At 52.2% G+C, this 14794-nt stretch overlaps 1 long non-coding RNA gene across 1 annotated transcript; it reads right to left on the reverse strand.

Annotated features, from left to right (window-relative positions):
- Positions 1 to 7556: 7556 nt before the first annotated feature.
- Positions 7557 to 13450, reverse strand: LOC116501812. The gene is made up of 2 exons (XR_004254519.1): positions 13363 to 13450; positions 7557 to 7864 (listed from the first exon to the last, which is right to left on the reverse strand). It is a non-coding gene; the product is annotated as an uncharacterized LOC116501812 (long non-coding RNA).
- Between the last annotated feature and the right edge of the window lie 1344 nt (positions 13451 to 14794).

Consider the following 14794-nt stretch of genomic DNA (forward strand, 5'->3'; position numbering starts at 1 on the left):
CCGGGGAGGGGGACGGGGAGGGAGCTCGGGGCACCGCGGGCCGGGCCGGGCCGGGCACCGCCGCACCGGCCCCGGCCCCAGCACCGGCCCCGGCCCCGGTAGCGGTACCGGCAGCGGCAGCGCCGCGCACACCCGCTCGCTCACACACACACACACACACACTCACACACACACACTCACACCCGCACGCACGCACTCACACACACGTACACACACACACACACACGGTCCAGGCTCGTTCAGACTGCTTGTGTTTATATATATATGGATAGAGGCGTGCATCTATATATATATATATATATGTGAGAGCGAGACCAAGAGGGAGCGGTGGAGGAAGGATCCGAGCGAGAGCGTTTAGACTGTGCTGGGTAAAACGGGGCGGAGATGCGGTAATGCACCAAAACTGCAGATGTGTCGGGGGGTTGCTTGTGGGAACAGGGGTTGGCCGGGTGGGTTTTCGTTTGGTTTCTTTAGGGTTTTGCTTTTTTACTCCCCCAGTTACCCCTCTCTCGCAGCGAGGAACGCCACTGATGTCTGCACCTCTTCTCTCCCCTCCTCCCCCCCCCTGCACTCTCCCCCCTATCCCCAAAAGGGCTCTGTTCTCTGAATCACAGAAACTTTTTCCCCCCCTTTCTCCCTCTCTTTTTTTTCCCCTTTATTTTTCTTCCTTTTTTTTTCTTCCCCCTTTTTTTCTTTCCCCCTCTTTTTTTTTTCTTTTCTTTCCTTTATTTTTTTTTTCTTAAATGGGAGCAATCCAAAAAAAAAGGGAAGCAGAAGCAAAATAATCTGATTAATCAGAGGGGGCCTGCTGCATTCCAGCACCCTGTTTTTCTTGGCCAAACTGGAGAATTTTGGTGCAAGGCAGACATCCACTCTGAAAACATATATATCTATATAGCTATATATTCTGCAAAAATGAAAAGGGCCACTTTTTCCAGGAAAAAAAAAAATATGCACACAGCACTAAAAACAAGCAGACTGCATAGGGAAGCAAATACATATATATATATTTATCTATATATATAGGTATAGCTATAGAACAAAAATATGGAAATAAATGCCCGCACACCGAAAACTGACCCCGAGGAGAGAGGGGGGAGGGACAGACACCGGGGGGAGGGTGGGAGAAGGAGAGGTTGTTGGTCCCTAAAGTTCGAGCTCTGTAGAAGGACTTTGCATGAATTAAGGGAACCAGCGAGAGAAAGGGAAATAATTCAGGGCTGTCAAAGTCCTGCTCCTGACGGCTGCCAATCACCATGGAAGAGTCATAAAAAAAAAAAAAAATCCACTGCTAATATTTTTTTTATTAATATTTTTATTTTTTATTTCTGGACTGATTCAGATAAAGGGATTTAGAAGGACTGAGCATCTGCAGCTGCACTTATCTGAACTTCTCCTCTCCTAAATCCGTTGCCAACTTTGATTGAATGGGTGCTGTGGATGTGATTATATAATACTGCCATTTCCAAGCAGTGTTTTTGGTAGGTTTTAATAAACAGACTTTTCAAAAAGACGGCAATATAGAATTGTTAGATCCGTTGTTGATCTAAAAAAAAAAAAAAAATTTGCTTTATATTTTCATTAAATGACTTCTTTTAATATTTTATTCAGAATACCTATGAACTGCTGCAAAACGGTAATTTATTTTTTCCCCAGATCTTGTATTACGTGTTTTTTTCAGACGAGCACAAATCAAAATGAAATGAAAATATGGACAGTTGTTAGGTAATAAGGGTATCTTTTGATGTGATAATTTGATTGTAATTTAATTTGAGTAGTGATTCCGTAAGAGCTGATTGAGAAAATAAATTTGTTAGAATGAAAGAGTCTGTGTCTGATGCATAAACCACTGTGTCGAAAAAAAAAAAAAAAAAAAAAAAAAAAAAGTTCTCGGAAGGCAAATGCTGCAAAAGCTGATGTGAGGGGCTCTCCCAAGCCCAACCTGCTCTCCGCACACCGCTCGGGGTCCCTGGGGCTGCAGCCTGCCAGCATCCCCGCCGGGTGCTCAGCACAATCCTCGCTCTTTCTCAGTCAAAATTCTTAATATCGTCCTCCACCCGCACAGGGACCCCGTGGCATGGGAAAGTGAGGCGAGATTAGAGGTGATAAAGGGCCACGTTTCTCCGAGAGGGGATGGTAGCGTTTGGATTTAGGATCGCACTTCAGGGGCAGGGCATGCCCGAGTGTATCCGCCGATAATCAATGGCCGATGCTGAAAGCAGGGATGTTTCCAAAAGTTCACTCTTGTTTTCTCTCTTCTCAAACTAAGGCTCGGGGAGGGGAGGGGGGCGAGCTATCAATGATTTTGAAGCATTTCGTGTCTGTGCAAAGATTGGGGTTTAATTTATCGAAGGAGAGGGTGCTTTTTTTCTTATTTTTCCCCAGAAGGATATACAGGATAATGCTTCCAGCATCCTCCGCACGGTTCACCGTTTCTGTTGCTGCTGCTGCTGTTGTTTGTGGTTGGTTTAGGCTTTTTCAATGGGGTGTGAAGTGGTGTAGCAAGAGTTTTTTTCGTTTTGTTTTGTTTTATTTTTCTCTCTCTGCGGTAGTGCTGCCATACCTTCTTCGCGAGCAAGCGTGCGTGTTAGTGGCGGTGAAGCTGCCGCTGGATGCGGTGGGTAAGCCTGTCAAATTTATCCGCTGAATTTATGGCGCTGTGCGGACAAGTGACTGACCGTTTCGGCTCGCTTCATTCTGAGCCGGGGACGTGGTGGGAAGCAGATAGCTGCTGCATTTAACGCCTCAGCCCGCCCCCACTAACGCTGTACGGGAGAATAAGGTTTGCTTTTATGATCCATCCAGTCCGTGGCTCCTTCCTCGCCTTCCTCTCCCTCCCCCTCGACCGCTCCCCCCTCTCCTCCCCCACCCTCCCCATCCCTCGCTTCTCTACGTGCTATGGACGCAGGGGTTAAAACCCCAGAAAACCGCCGTAGAAACAACAAAACATTTATTCCTTGCAGATAGGCCCGGTGTCAGTTCATAAATCAGGGGCGAGCCGAGCGTGCCGGGATGCGGTACGCGAACGCCGCTCAAACAGCACCGCCGGTTCGACCCGGGAAACCCTAAAGGCCCTGCTAACACGGAAGAACAAATAATAATGGTGATAACGGTGATTAAAAAAAAATAAATAAAACACAAAGGGAGAAGGAAAAAAAAAAAAAAAAAAAAAAGCCTGACAGGGTAAAGGACGCTGCTTCTTTGTTCGCTGTAGCAGGAGCCCGGCCGGTGTCGCGCTTATGGGAACCGGCCCCGGGGCGCAGGCGGCGGGCGCTCGGGACACGCGAGGAGGGACCCGGTGCTGGCACCTTGTGGGGGGGACACAGGGGGCCGTGGGGCACGGGGAAGGGCTGGTGACATTTCTCGGCGGGGTTCGGTTCCTGGGAGTTGGATGGCAACAAAGAGCTAACATCCAGGCTTGGCGCTGGTTGCCATTAGAAGGCAACCTTTGCGGTTTTGCTGCGTACGAGGAGCTGGGATTTAAAGGGTTTGGTAGCTTGCGGTTGTAGGGACTTGTAAAATGTGCCCGGTTCCGTCTGCTCGTCATGCACAAAAAAGTGAGGCCGCGCTCGTGTCCCCCCTCCGCTCCCCCCCCATCACCCCCCCATCATCCTCCTCCCCCCCCCCCCCCCCCCGAAACTGAATCCTCTGAATGTATTTGGGAATTTCAGGGCTGTGAGCCTGCGAGATAACCAGGGGTAGATAATCACGGAGAGGTTTGGCGTTAAGGGTGATATTGTTACACGTGTAAATAATGAAAATATTGTTATAGATCGCCAGATCTCCTAATGAATTTCGTAATTGTGTTCATTTATAATATCAGTGTTTTGTGCTTGGTGACTGAGTCGGCATCATTTTCCTTTTCTCCCTCCTTTTTTTTTATTTTTTTTTCTTCCTACCTAAAGGAAAGCCAAATGCTTTTACAAAGTTATGTTTGCTCAGTCTGGGTAATCCCGAGATGTGATTATTTATAGTTTACATTCTCATTTCCTGCGGTCCTCTGCTACGCCCTGGTCTTCTCACTCCCATCCCATCCTTCCCCCGTCTCGTCTTGTGTACAATAAATCATTTTCAGGTGTATTTAAATAGTCATCTCACCGCTGCCGGGCCGCGTGTTTCCCGGGATTCAGCCAAGAGCTCTGCCTTGGTTGAAAAACGCAGCGGTCCCTCTCGGAAGTGATCTCTAAAGAATCCTCCTGCTTTAATGTAGTGACTCGTGTTTGCACATTGCAATGTTCCCAACTCGTTTTGTACGGCCGGGTTTTAATGGAACGCTTAGGGAATAATCGGTTCCGATAATTTTATCAATGAGTGTAACATTTGAAATAATCTTAACAATCCGTTTTTTTTTTTTTTTTTTTTTTTTAATGATATATTTGTAAAATATTTATCCTGTTGAAAGCAACAACATATTGTCGTATTTATTCGTTTATTTTTGTAATAAATGGTCGACGCCTTCAAGCTGCTACTTCTATCTATTTACGCAGGTAGCCCTTTAGGGGCACAGTCCTATTCGTTCCAGTTCGCACGAGAGCGTAAAATCACGTCTGGGGCTGGCAGCTGCAGGACAGCACTGTAGGCATGAGCTCCTTCGCCACATGCAGTGTAGTTTGCTTAAGTTCCAGGGTAATTAATCAAACTCTAAAAGGGATGCAACAAGTCCTGGCCGCGGATGCGGGCGAGGAAGGAAGGGTTTAAGGCGAGGAGGAGGTGGCGAGGCCCCCAGGAGCTCAGGTAGGGCGAGGGGAGCGCTCTTTCTGGGGCGAGGAGGATGGCTCAGGGCAGCGGAGGCACATGGCCAGCGAGCCCACCAGGATTTTCAGTTGCAGTTTGCGATAATTGAGCGGGTGCAGCCTTCAATGGGAGGCTTGAGAAAGGCGAAAAGAAAGGGAGCGAGCGACCCCGTGGTATCAATGACACAGCAGTAGGGAGCTTTGCTTTTTTCTTTTTTTTTATTTTTTTTTTTTTTTTCATTTTTTTTTTTTTTTTTTTTTTTTTTTCCTTCTCCTTTGCCCGACAGAGGCTTTGGTGAGACAAAAAGCGGAGGGGTTAAGGCCTGATCGAGGGGAGGCTAGCCTCCCTCCCGGCCTCCCCGCCGCCAAACGAGCAGCGGCACCGGGGCGCTCCGGGACCCCTCGGGGCCGAGGCCACTCGCGGGCGCCCCACGCGTGGGCAGCCCCGACGAGGCGGCCACCGCTCCCTTCCCCGGCCCCAACCCCGACCCTAAGTCCGACCCCAAACCCCGTCCTCGTCCCCTGAGGACCTTGTGGGGGGCTCCGGTGGGTCCGGGGCCGTGCCGGGGTGCGGCGGGCGGGCGGCTCGGTGGCGGCGGCGGCGGCTGCTGCGGGTCCCACAAGTTGTGTTCCTCGTGGCGCCCATTGAGCAAAAAACCGCACGATCCTTTCTCCCCGATTTAAATTTCGCGGATGAATTACCATACAGCGGTTGCTTAGCAACTAAATTCAAGCCGGGCTAAGAATATGCAAGCTTTTTGTATTCTCATTAATAAAAATGCCACTCTGACACAGCAACCTGACTTTGGATCACTGCAACTTCTGTAAAAGCCATAGGAGAATACAAACCGGCTCCCCCGTTTAATTACAGATCAGAGTGGCTTGAAATGTGATGTTTTGTTAATCTATCTCCCTAAAAGCGATGTAAAAAATAACGGCTTTTCAAGAGCAGTGGAAAACTACTTTTTTTTTTTTTTTTTTTTTTTTTTTTTTTTAATGGAGCTGTCTCCTGGCGCTGCTGATAGCTGGAAAGCGAAACCTTTCGGAGTCCTGCAGCCGAGCATCCTCTCTCCCCCCCCCCCTTCCGTTTTCGGTTTGCTGAAATCAAAAAAACATGAAGACTTTCAGAGCCACGGGGGAAAAATGCATATATGTATTAAGCTGCAGCCCACCAGCGCGTTAGGGAGGCGAGTATCAGTGCAAAAAGAAAGAAAAAGGGGGAAAACTTCAAGGTGCAGCAGCAGGAGGGCTCAGCCCCATACTGCAGGGCGCAGCTCAGGCAAGCAGCGAGTGGGTGCTTGGGCCAGGGAGGGCGGCAGAGGGGCCTCCAGGGACACCTTGTTGAATGTTTGTCTCCCAAATTTCTTTCCACTTCTGCTAGCGTGTCGTCTGTGTTGCTCTTAGATCGGCGGAGATAAGATCTTGGCGTTCGATGCAGCCAGATCTTGTGGAATGACCTCATCCTAGGAGGACTGTGTGTGTATATATAGGAGTATTTAAACATAGACTCTACACCTACATGCGTAGCTATATATAAAGCTGTGTGTGCATGTGTGTGGATAACATAGATCCCTGTGTGTGTATATACGCCTGCAGCAGCGCAGAAACTTTCCTGCCAAGTCTCGAGTCCCCAGGCAGGGGGGACGGGGGCCACAGAGCGGGACAGAAGGTGGCCGCTCTGAAGGGCACCACCAAGAGCAGGCCAGGGCGTTTCGGCATGGCAGTGAGTGCAGGGTGCTGGTATTAAGAGTTGGAGCTGCTGGTTTTTGTGTGCTATTGTGTGTGCCTTCAGCTCCCTCATAGGGAAGGCTGGCTGTGGGACAGGCTCGCTTAGTTTCTTCTTGGCTATGTTTTTTTTTTATTTTATGGTGCTTTTTCAGCAGCAAAAGGCTAAATCCTAACTTCCTCCCTTCCCCTCCCCATCCCCACCTTTATTTTTCCCCCCCTTGGAAGTACTAAAACACAAACTGAATTGTAAGAAACCCAAACCACATTAAAAGTTGCTTGGGTCCGGGCATGTGTTTTTCTGATGGGGTTTGTCCACAGGAGGGGAAGGGGAACTCAGAGGGCTGTCCGAGCGGTGCAGGTCACTGAGGAATCAGGGGGTCCCCCTCCCTTTTCCCTCCCAACCCCCTTCTCTCTCACTCTCTTTTGAGGTTTTCTTTTCTCCCCTGAAAGGGGGAGGATGGCTTGAAGGGGGGTGGTCAAGGGGGGTAGACGTTTTCAAACGTGAGTTTGTGATGGAGGGAGGGAGCTCGCTCTCTCAGCAGGGTTTAGCCTCTACTCACTTTAAAACGTAGAACAGCAGACAAAAAAAGAACCCCATATAACAAACACCGAGGGAAGAAAGGCAGTGAAGTGAGAACCTGTGAAGACTCGAGTCCCCCTGAATCTCAGGCTCACCCAGAGCTCTAGCAGAGTGTTTTGCTTCTCTTCCCAACGGTTATAGGATGACTATCACAAAGCTACAGCACAAATAATCATGTTCCCTTCCATTCTGCATCTCTCCCTCTCCCTAACAGAGTTGAGATTAAAAGCCAAAATCCGAACGCAGCCCTTGCAGAGCAGCAGGATTGTGCCAGTACATATGTTTCCCACTCACGTGTTGAAAACTGTACCTTCAAACATAGGCTTGTTTCTGATAGCTTGCATTTCTTCAGCTGCAAGGGGGAAAAAAAAAAAAAAAAAAAAGCTAAACATAACTTTCCTGAATTGTTCCTATTGCGCATGTTGGTGGGGTGAAAAGACAGCGCTACATCAGCTCGATACCTTCAAGGCAAACAGAAGAGGGTTAGCAAGACACGCTCACTGGCACGACGGGCGTACCCGAGCAGAGATCTTTATTTTACACTTGGGATGGTTCAAACCGATTTGACAACAGCACTGAACACCACAACGTAATCAGTTTGGGAACAAACTTTCCTTCAGGGCAGTGCGAGGTGGATCTCGGCTCCTCGATGCCAGACGTTTGGGCTCTCCACGTGTCCCCTTGTTGCTTTCCTTGCAAGTCGCGTAGTGCAGAAGAGGATTTCTATCTATGGGGATGGTGCTTTCGGATCCAGCTGTTGTGCCATGCCCGCCAAAGTCCAGACACGGGGTGCCAGCAGAATTGGTCTTTCCTCAGAGGGAGCCTAAAATGAGATGAGGAGAAATGGATTAGAAAGGGGAAAACAGCTGGCGATTGCTGCCCTTGTCGGGAGTAGGCCTGCTCTTAAACCCAACGTCAAGGCACCGCGATAGGCGTGTGAAATGACAAAGACAGACGCTATTTCTTTCCCAGGTCCATGTTGAGTGTAGAAAGCCAAAGGATTGTTGACTGTCTTGTGTCCGGGGCCATCCTTTCAAATTGAAATGAATTGATTTAAAAAAGCAGGGGCTTGGCTAATGGGGAACCGCATGGCTGCTATATTTATGTGCAGAAAACCGAAATTTAAACAACTTGAGGCAGTGTGGGATGTAGAAACGTTTTATATATAGTAACCTTTTTGTTATTAGTTTTGGAAGTGCTTGGTGATGCTTCCCTGCCAGCGCTCCATCGAGCTGACTGTAGAGCATTGAGCGCGCGCTACAGCCGAGCAGGGGCTGTTTGCTCAACAACTCCAGGCTCCATTTCCAACTGGAGCACTATTGCTGTACACTTGGGGCTACTCGCGTAAAGCCTAGTAGAGCACTTCACCCAGCACGAGGCTGAAATACCAAAAGCAATTGCCTGGTGGTAGGAGGCTTCAGATTGGGGTTTCTTTCGGCTGTTTTTCTTTGTTTCCTTGGGGTTTTCCCCCTCTGTGTGGCTGCAGGTGAGAGCCAGAGGACGGGGACACCAGAGGTTGAGTTTGGGTCCACCTCTCCACCTCCCTGCCAAGTCCAAGGCATCCCGAATATTTACCAAGTACAAAAGAAATGAGAACTGCTGGGCATTGATCATTATTATATCCCTGCCCCGACAGAAAATGGGCCCAGGAAAGCAGAGCTGAAACTAATCTTTCTAAAAGGAGGGAAAAAATGGCTTGGTGAAGAATTGTGCTGGAGAAACATACATTTCTTTCATCTTCTAGATCTCTCATTCAAAACAGGGGCCCATCTGCCCGAGTGGGACATTTCTCAAAGAAATCTAATAGATGTTTGTTGCAGAGACCACACTAAAGCCACAGACCAAATGTAAGGTGCAAGGCTCTCCATTTGTTTCTCCCTCCCTCCCTCTCTCTCTCGCACACCCCCACACACATGCAAACATACATTTCCTTCTCGTCCTAAAATAATAAATTATCTGCTCTCCAGTTCTGCTGCCTTCTCTATTTTATGCAGATCCATACCCAAATGTGTACAAAAATTCTTAACTCAGTTTGCCGAAATCGCCTAGATTGTCGGGGAAATTAAACTAAACAAGGAGCTGTGTGAAATGTTGAACTTTAAATACCATCCGCTACCTCGAGAAGAAGAAAATGAGTCAATAAACACTCAGGTTATCTGCTACGTTTAGATGATCGTAATTAAAAGAATTATTTTGTTCGTTTTTTTTTTTTTTTTTTTTTTTTTTTTCCTTTTTTATTTATTTATTTTTGATGGTGAGAGCTCCCTTGTGCTCTAGCAGTGAACGTTTGAAAATGATGCTCTTTTGGGCTAAGGGATGGGGTTAGCGTCTCCCTTAGGTGTTACCGATGGATATGGATGTGCCTAATCTTATGAATGGTAGGTGGATTTCTGTGGCTCCCAGGCGAGATGACAGCATCACCCTCAGCGGCCCAGAAGAGGCGGCTTTTACCTGAAGAGCTAGGCTTGGGTTTGACGCCCTCGATGTCGCGGTGGGGTTCGGTTTGGGGTTTTCAATTGCCCTGCCAAGGCGATGTTAACGCCGCCTAGAGCAGGGCCGAGGCCGGAGCTGAGCGAGCCCCGTCATTAACAATGGCAGGAACAAAGGAAGGGGACCAGTCAGTCACCTTGACGGGAGATGCCCGCTTTGTTCCTCGGCCCCGAGCTGCATCCCGACGCCCCTATAGGGAAGCATCTCCCGGGAAGGAGCGATCCCCTCCGGCCGCTGTCCCAAACCCAAGCACCCTCCGCAGAGCTGCCCACGCACCCCGCTCCGCACGGAGGCTGCCAAAAGCCTTCGCTCCCTCACTCCTGCTCCCATTTCTCTGCTCTCTGCTCCCCTGGCAGCGCCCACGGCTCCAGCTCCCGGGGCTCGCCGCGGCCGCCCCACGCGGGGGGCTCCACGCAGCTCCCACGCGGGGACGGGACGAGCCCCGGGGGCTGCCTCCCGGCCGCCAAAACCCGCGTCCTGCTCCTTTTGCAGGGAGCAGAAGGACAGACCGACAGGCTCCCCCTCCCCGCCTCACCCCACGCCCCGCGTGGCAGAAGGAGATCCCCACGCAGCGCCGTGGGAGGCTGGGGAGGAGCGGGCTGTGACAGTGGGGTCTCCATCCCTGCAGCCCCATGCTTGTGGTCGGGGCAGGGGGACGGAGAGGGGGCTCCCCTAACCCCATCCTGCAACGCAGAGAAGGGAACCCCCGGCCCCTCTCGGGGCTTTTTTCCCCCCCTTGGGGTCCGAGGCCGGGGGACCTCCTGGCTCTCTAGGAGGAGGTGAAGGAGACCTGGCGACCTAGCCCGGTGGTCTAGGTTGGACCTAGGTGGATGGAGGCCCGAGGAGAGCCGCGGAGATGCTGGGTGCTGCCAAACCCACGCTCGCCACGCGTGGGGAAGGGGTCTGGGGATAGCGGAGGTGGTCAGAGCCTAAAGTCCTTGCTTCAAAGGTTACCAGCTTGCTTGCCTGGGCTTCAGAGAGGGGACAAGGGGGAAAAACGACCAGCAGGACGACTGGAGGTTTCAAAGCACCGAAAAAAAAAAAAAAAAAAAGCCCTTGGAGATGCTGGGGACTCGCCCCCAGCCCTTTTCCCTGGGATGCACGCGTCGGGGGAGCTTTTCTCGGGGTGCTCTCCAAAAAGGCCGCCGAGCGCCCCTTTTGGCCTTGGGGCGCACGCACCTGCAGCCTCGGGACCCCTCGGGGCTGTGCCGGGAGTAAAAAAAAAAAAAAAAAAAGCACGGGGCGAGGCGAGGGGGGGGGGTCCGGATCCTGCCCCCCTCCCGCTGGGAGCCGCGGCGGTGGGGCAGGGGCCGGCCCCGGCAGCCCTTTATGCGCAGCGGTCAGCAGCCGGGTTGCGGCTTTGCAGCTGCATGCAAATAAATTCCCCGGCGATAATCTAATGCGGGTGTGCTGCCCCGACGACAAAGTGCCTGCACAAACGCAAAAGGGTGTTTTTCTTTTTTTTTTTTTTTTTTTTTTTTTCTTTTCCCCGGGCGCCAACGTCCCCGCAGCCGAAAGAAAGAAATAAAAATAGGGAGGGAGAGGGAGAAAGTTGCTTAGGACGCGTGCCACATCAAAAGCAGCCTCCTTTTGTGCTTCCTGCACCCCTGGGAGAAGACCAAGAGCTGCTCCAGCTGGACAAAACGATTCCACGCGTGACGAGCAGGGGAGAGGTGCCCTGCCCACCCGGCCGCCCGTTGCCACCTTGTCTGTCCCCTTCCCCCGGGAGAAATGCATCCCCTCCCCACATTTCCAAGTTATTACAATTACAGCTGTGGGGGCTGGCGGTGCACACTGTTCTTCTACCTTGCAGGTAGAAGTTGTTTTGCTTCTTTGGTCTGCTGCTCTCCAGGAAAGGTCCGTCTGCATGTAGAAGGGGAGGGCCGGCTGGTGCTTTGCTTGCCCGTGTTATGCAAAAGCTGAGCAGAGTCAATGGGATGGGGAAAAAAAAAATAATTAAAAAAAAAAAAAAAAAAAAAAAAAAAAAGAAGAGGGCGAATCCTTGAGAAAGAACCGGAGTGGGAGATGGAAAAAAAAAAAATCAAACTGAAAAAAAAAATCCCAACAACCTAAATTCAGAGAGGATGGGAGGAGTGTAGTTTCTCACTTTGTGGACTCCCATAAAAGAAATATAATAATAATAAAAAATAATCGTATTGAAGGCTAGGGCTGGAAGGGGGGCAGATTTTGCTTTAGGGGGTGCGAGCTGGCCTTGGTGACCCCTCGTGTCCCCCTGGACGGGCTCTGCCCCCCGGGTACCCCCGGCCCCTTTCCATCCCTCCTCCTTTCCCCGTCCCAAAGTTTGGTAGGGAGCTTGGAGGTGGGGGAGCATTATTCCTAGGGAAAAACCCGTTCCCTGGCAGCAGAGGGGCAGCCCCCCCACCTGCCGGTTCCCCCGGGGCGCAGGCAACGGGTGCGTGCCCCCCTACCCCCGGGGGGGCTTTCCCAAACTTTGCCCAACTCTGCCACCAGCCGGCCCGGCTCGCTCCCTGCCCGGCTGGGCCAGCCCAGCCGCCGCTGTCCCCTGTGGGATTTTTTTTTTTCCTCCCTCCTCTCCCCCCTCCCTTGACTCTCCTGCCCACCGCTGCCTCCTTTTCTCCGCGGACAAAGCAAAAGCCCCGGGCCGAAGCGGCCAAGCAAACAGAGCACGACAAGCCCCCACCTCTGCTGCCCTCTACACAATACGAGCTCTTGGGGAGGGGGGGGGAAATCTCCTCCGGGAGGTGCCCCTCGCTCCGCACCCCCTGCTCTGAGAGGATTTCGGCACCCGGAGCCTGGCACCAAAGCTGCCCCCGCACCTTCCCGCACCCCTATGCGGGCACCGGGCATGGGCTGAGAGGGTCTCAGAGACCCCCGGGGGCAGGGGGGGCACCCAGGAGCATCCCCCCCTCTACGAGCAGCCTCCTCTCCCCTCTCTGGGAAACTGTGTTTAAAACAGCAGCTGAAACACAATTAATTGTAACTGATTAACATGGATTAGTTTGGCCTCCGAAGCACTTTAAGTCAATTCAGCAGCCATAATAATAATTAATCCATTAATAAGGACTATTGGTGCTCCGCCGCTAACGCCAGGAAAAGTTTCCCTGCGAAGTACAGGTGGCAGGGAGTGCTAAAACGAAAACATTCGCATGCAACTTTTTAACCAGAAGGGAAAGCACTTTGGTTATATTTGGAGACATGTGTCTCACACATTTCCCCCCCTCCCTTTTTTTTTTTTTTTTTTTTTTGTAAACTATGTAAGAATAAACATTACAGCTCTGGGCTTTTAATTTCTCCAGATGGAATCATAAAGTACCTAGTAGATTTTTTATTTTTTTTTTTTTTTTAATACTATACAATTGAGGACACATGTCTGCTTTTCCCAGTGAGGACCGAGAAAGCAACTTAATTTGAAGGCACAGCAACTGAACGGCGTTGGGAGCGACGCACTCGATCAAGTTCACTTTAAAAGGCAGGAAACCGCCGAGAGCGCAGCACCTAAAGTTTTTCTCCATCCCACTCGATCTGCGGGGGAAGAGCTCCCGGCTGACCTCCCCCTACAATTTTGGCATTTCGGACGGCTCCAGGAGCGCACATGGCCAGCGGGGGGAGGCTGCCCGGCCTCATCCCGCACTCTCGGCCCCGGGGGGATGCTCCGGGGGGCTCCTCCCGCCTGAGCTCGGCTCCGCGCCCCCAGGAAAATAAGAAAAACGACGCTAATAAATAATAACAAACTCCGGGGTGTCCTGCCCTCCAGCGCATTATCAGGTTTGTGGTGGGGAAGACCACAGAGCCCCCTCGTCGCCCTGCCGGGAGCCCCCCCCTCTCCCCAGCCCCGCGGTTCCGACTTACATGGGTTCAGAGCAAGGGGCTCCCAGCGAGAGGGTGCGGGTGAAGGGTGGCTCCTTTACTTCCCCTACAACTCAGGTCCTGCCTGCGAGCCTCCAGCCCCGCGTCATCTGGGCACTGCAGACACCCGGCGTTAAATATGCATAAGGAGCAGTTCCTTTTCTTAAAGGAGAACTTACCCCAGCGGAAAGTTCACAGCCAAGCGCCAAGCTCGGGGGGGGGGGGGTTGGGGGGGGCGGGAGGGCTTTGCTCTGCTTCCCCCCCCCCCACATACACACCCGGCGGCCCTAACCCCATCCTAAGGCAGCGGGGACCGGGACACTCGGGACACCGCTGGCCCAAATCGGCCACCGGCTGCCTCGCAGCCTGCGGGGCTTTCACCGAGCAGCACCCGCAGGACGGGGCCGGGCGAGGCAGGGGGGACAAGGGGGGGGACAGGGGGACAAGGGGAGGACAGAGAGATAAGGGGGGGCGGGCGCCGATCCCCCCTGGATCCCCCTCTGCGGTGCGCAACGCCCCGGAGCTTCCCCGCGGCGGTGGCTGAATTCCTGGAAACTTGATTTTTTAAATTTTTTTTCCTCACTGCCGCGTCCCGAACGTCCCAAATAAATAATAAAATAAACCCATAAAATAAAATAAAAAGCGAGGGCACGCACGGAACTGAGGGAAACACCAAACCCCAAAGCCCAGGCAAGCCGCGCAGGTTGCCCGAGCGGCTTTTGGGAAAGGCAAAGTGATGCTGGGGAGGGACGGGGACGCGCACACGGCTCTGCCCGAGCTCCCCCATCCCGGGACCGGCCCGAAACCCCCCCCCCCAAGTCCCACCCGGTGCGGGAACTTCCCCTGGAGCAGCACCGGCACCGGGGGTCCCGACCCCCGCCTTGCCCTGGGGACCCGAGGAGGAGGCGACATCGCACCGCCGGGTGTCCCCGTTTCGGACAATGAGGCGGTTCTTTCTTTTTGATTTTTCCCCTATTTTTTATTTATTTATTTTTTTTAACACGTGGTTGTAAAGTCTGTAGCGCCATCTAACGGGGGGCGGAGGCCGCTCCGAGCCGTGCCGCGCCGCCCAGGGCAGGGAGCAGCGGGGGCGGCACAGCTCGGCTTGGCACAGCTCCTCCCGGGACCCCCTCGCCCCCGGTATGGGGCAGCGGGGAGGTGCCCTTGCTGTGCTTTGTATCCCGGACTGTGGGCTGTCCCCCCCCCGAGCAACCCCCAGCCTGCGCATTTTTAATTTATTCGCCTTTATCTGTGTCGTTGTAGATGCGAAGAGTTGGTAAAGGTACTTTTTTTTTTTTTTTTGGGGGGGGGGGGGGGGGGGGCGGGATAACGGAGGGAAAAGAGGAATGAATAAATCCCAAGCTGAACAGAGCAGAGGGTGGGTGGGAGGGAGCCCTCCCAGCCCAGCATATTTGAGATATTTGACATCCCTCTT

This window comes from Aythya fuligula, chromosome 1 (genome assembly GCF_009819795.1).
Source record: "Aythya fuligula isolate bAytFul2 chromosome 1, bAytFul2.pri, whole genome shotgun sequence".
Lineage (NCBI taxonomy): Eukaryota > Metazoa > Chordata > Aves > Anseriformes > Anatidae > Aythya > Aythya fuligula.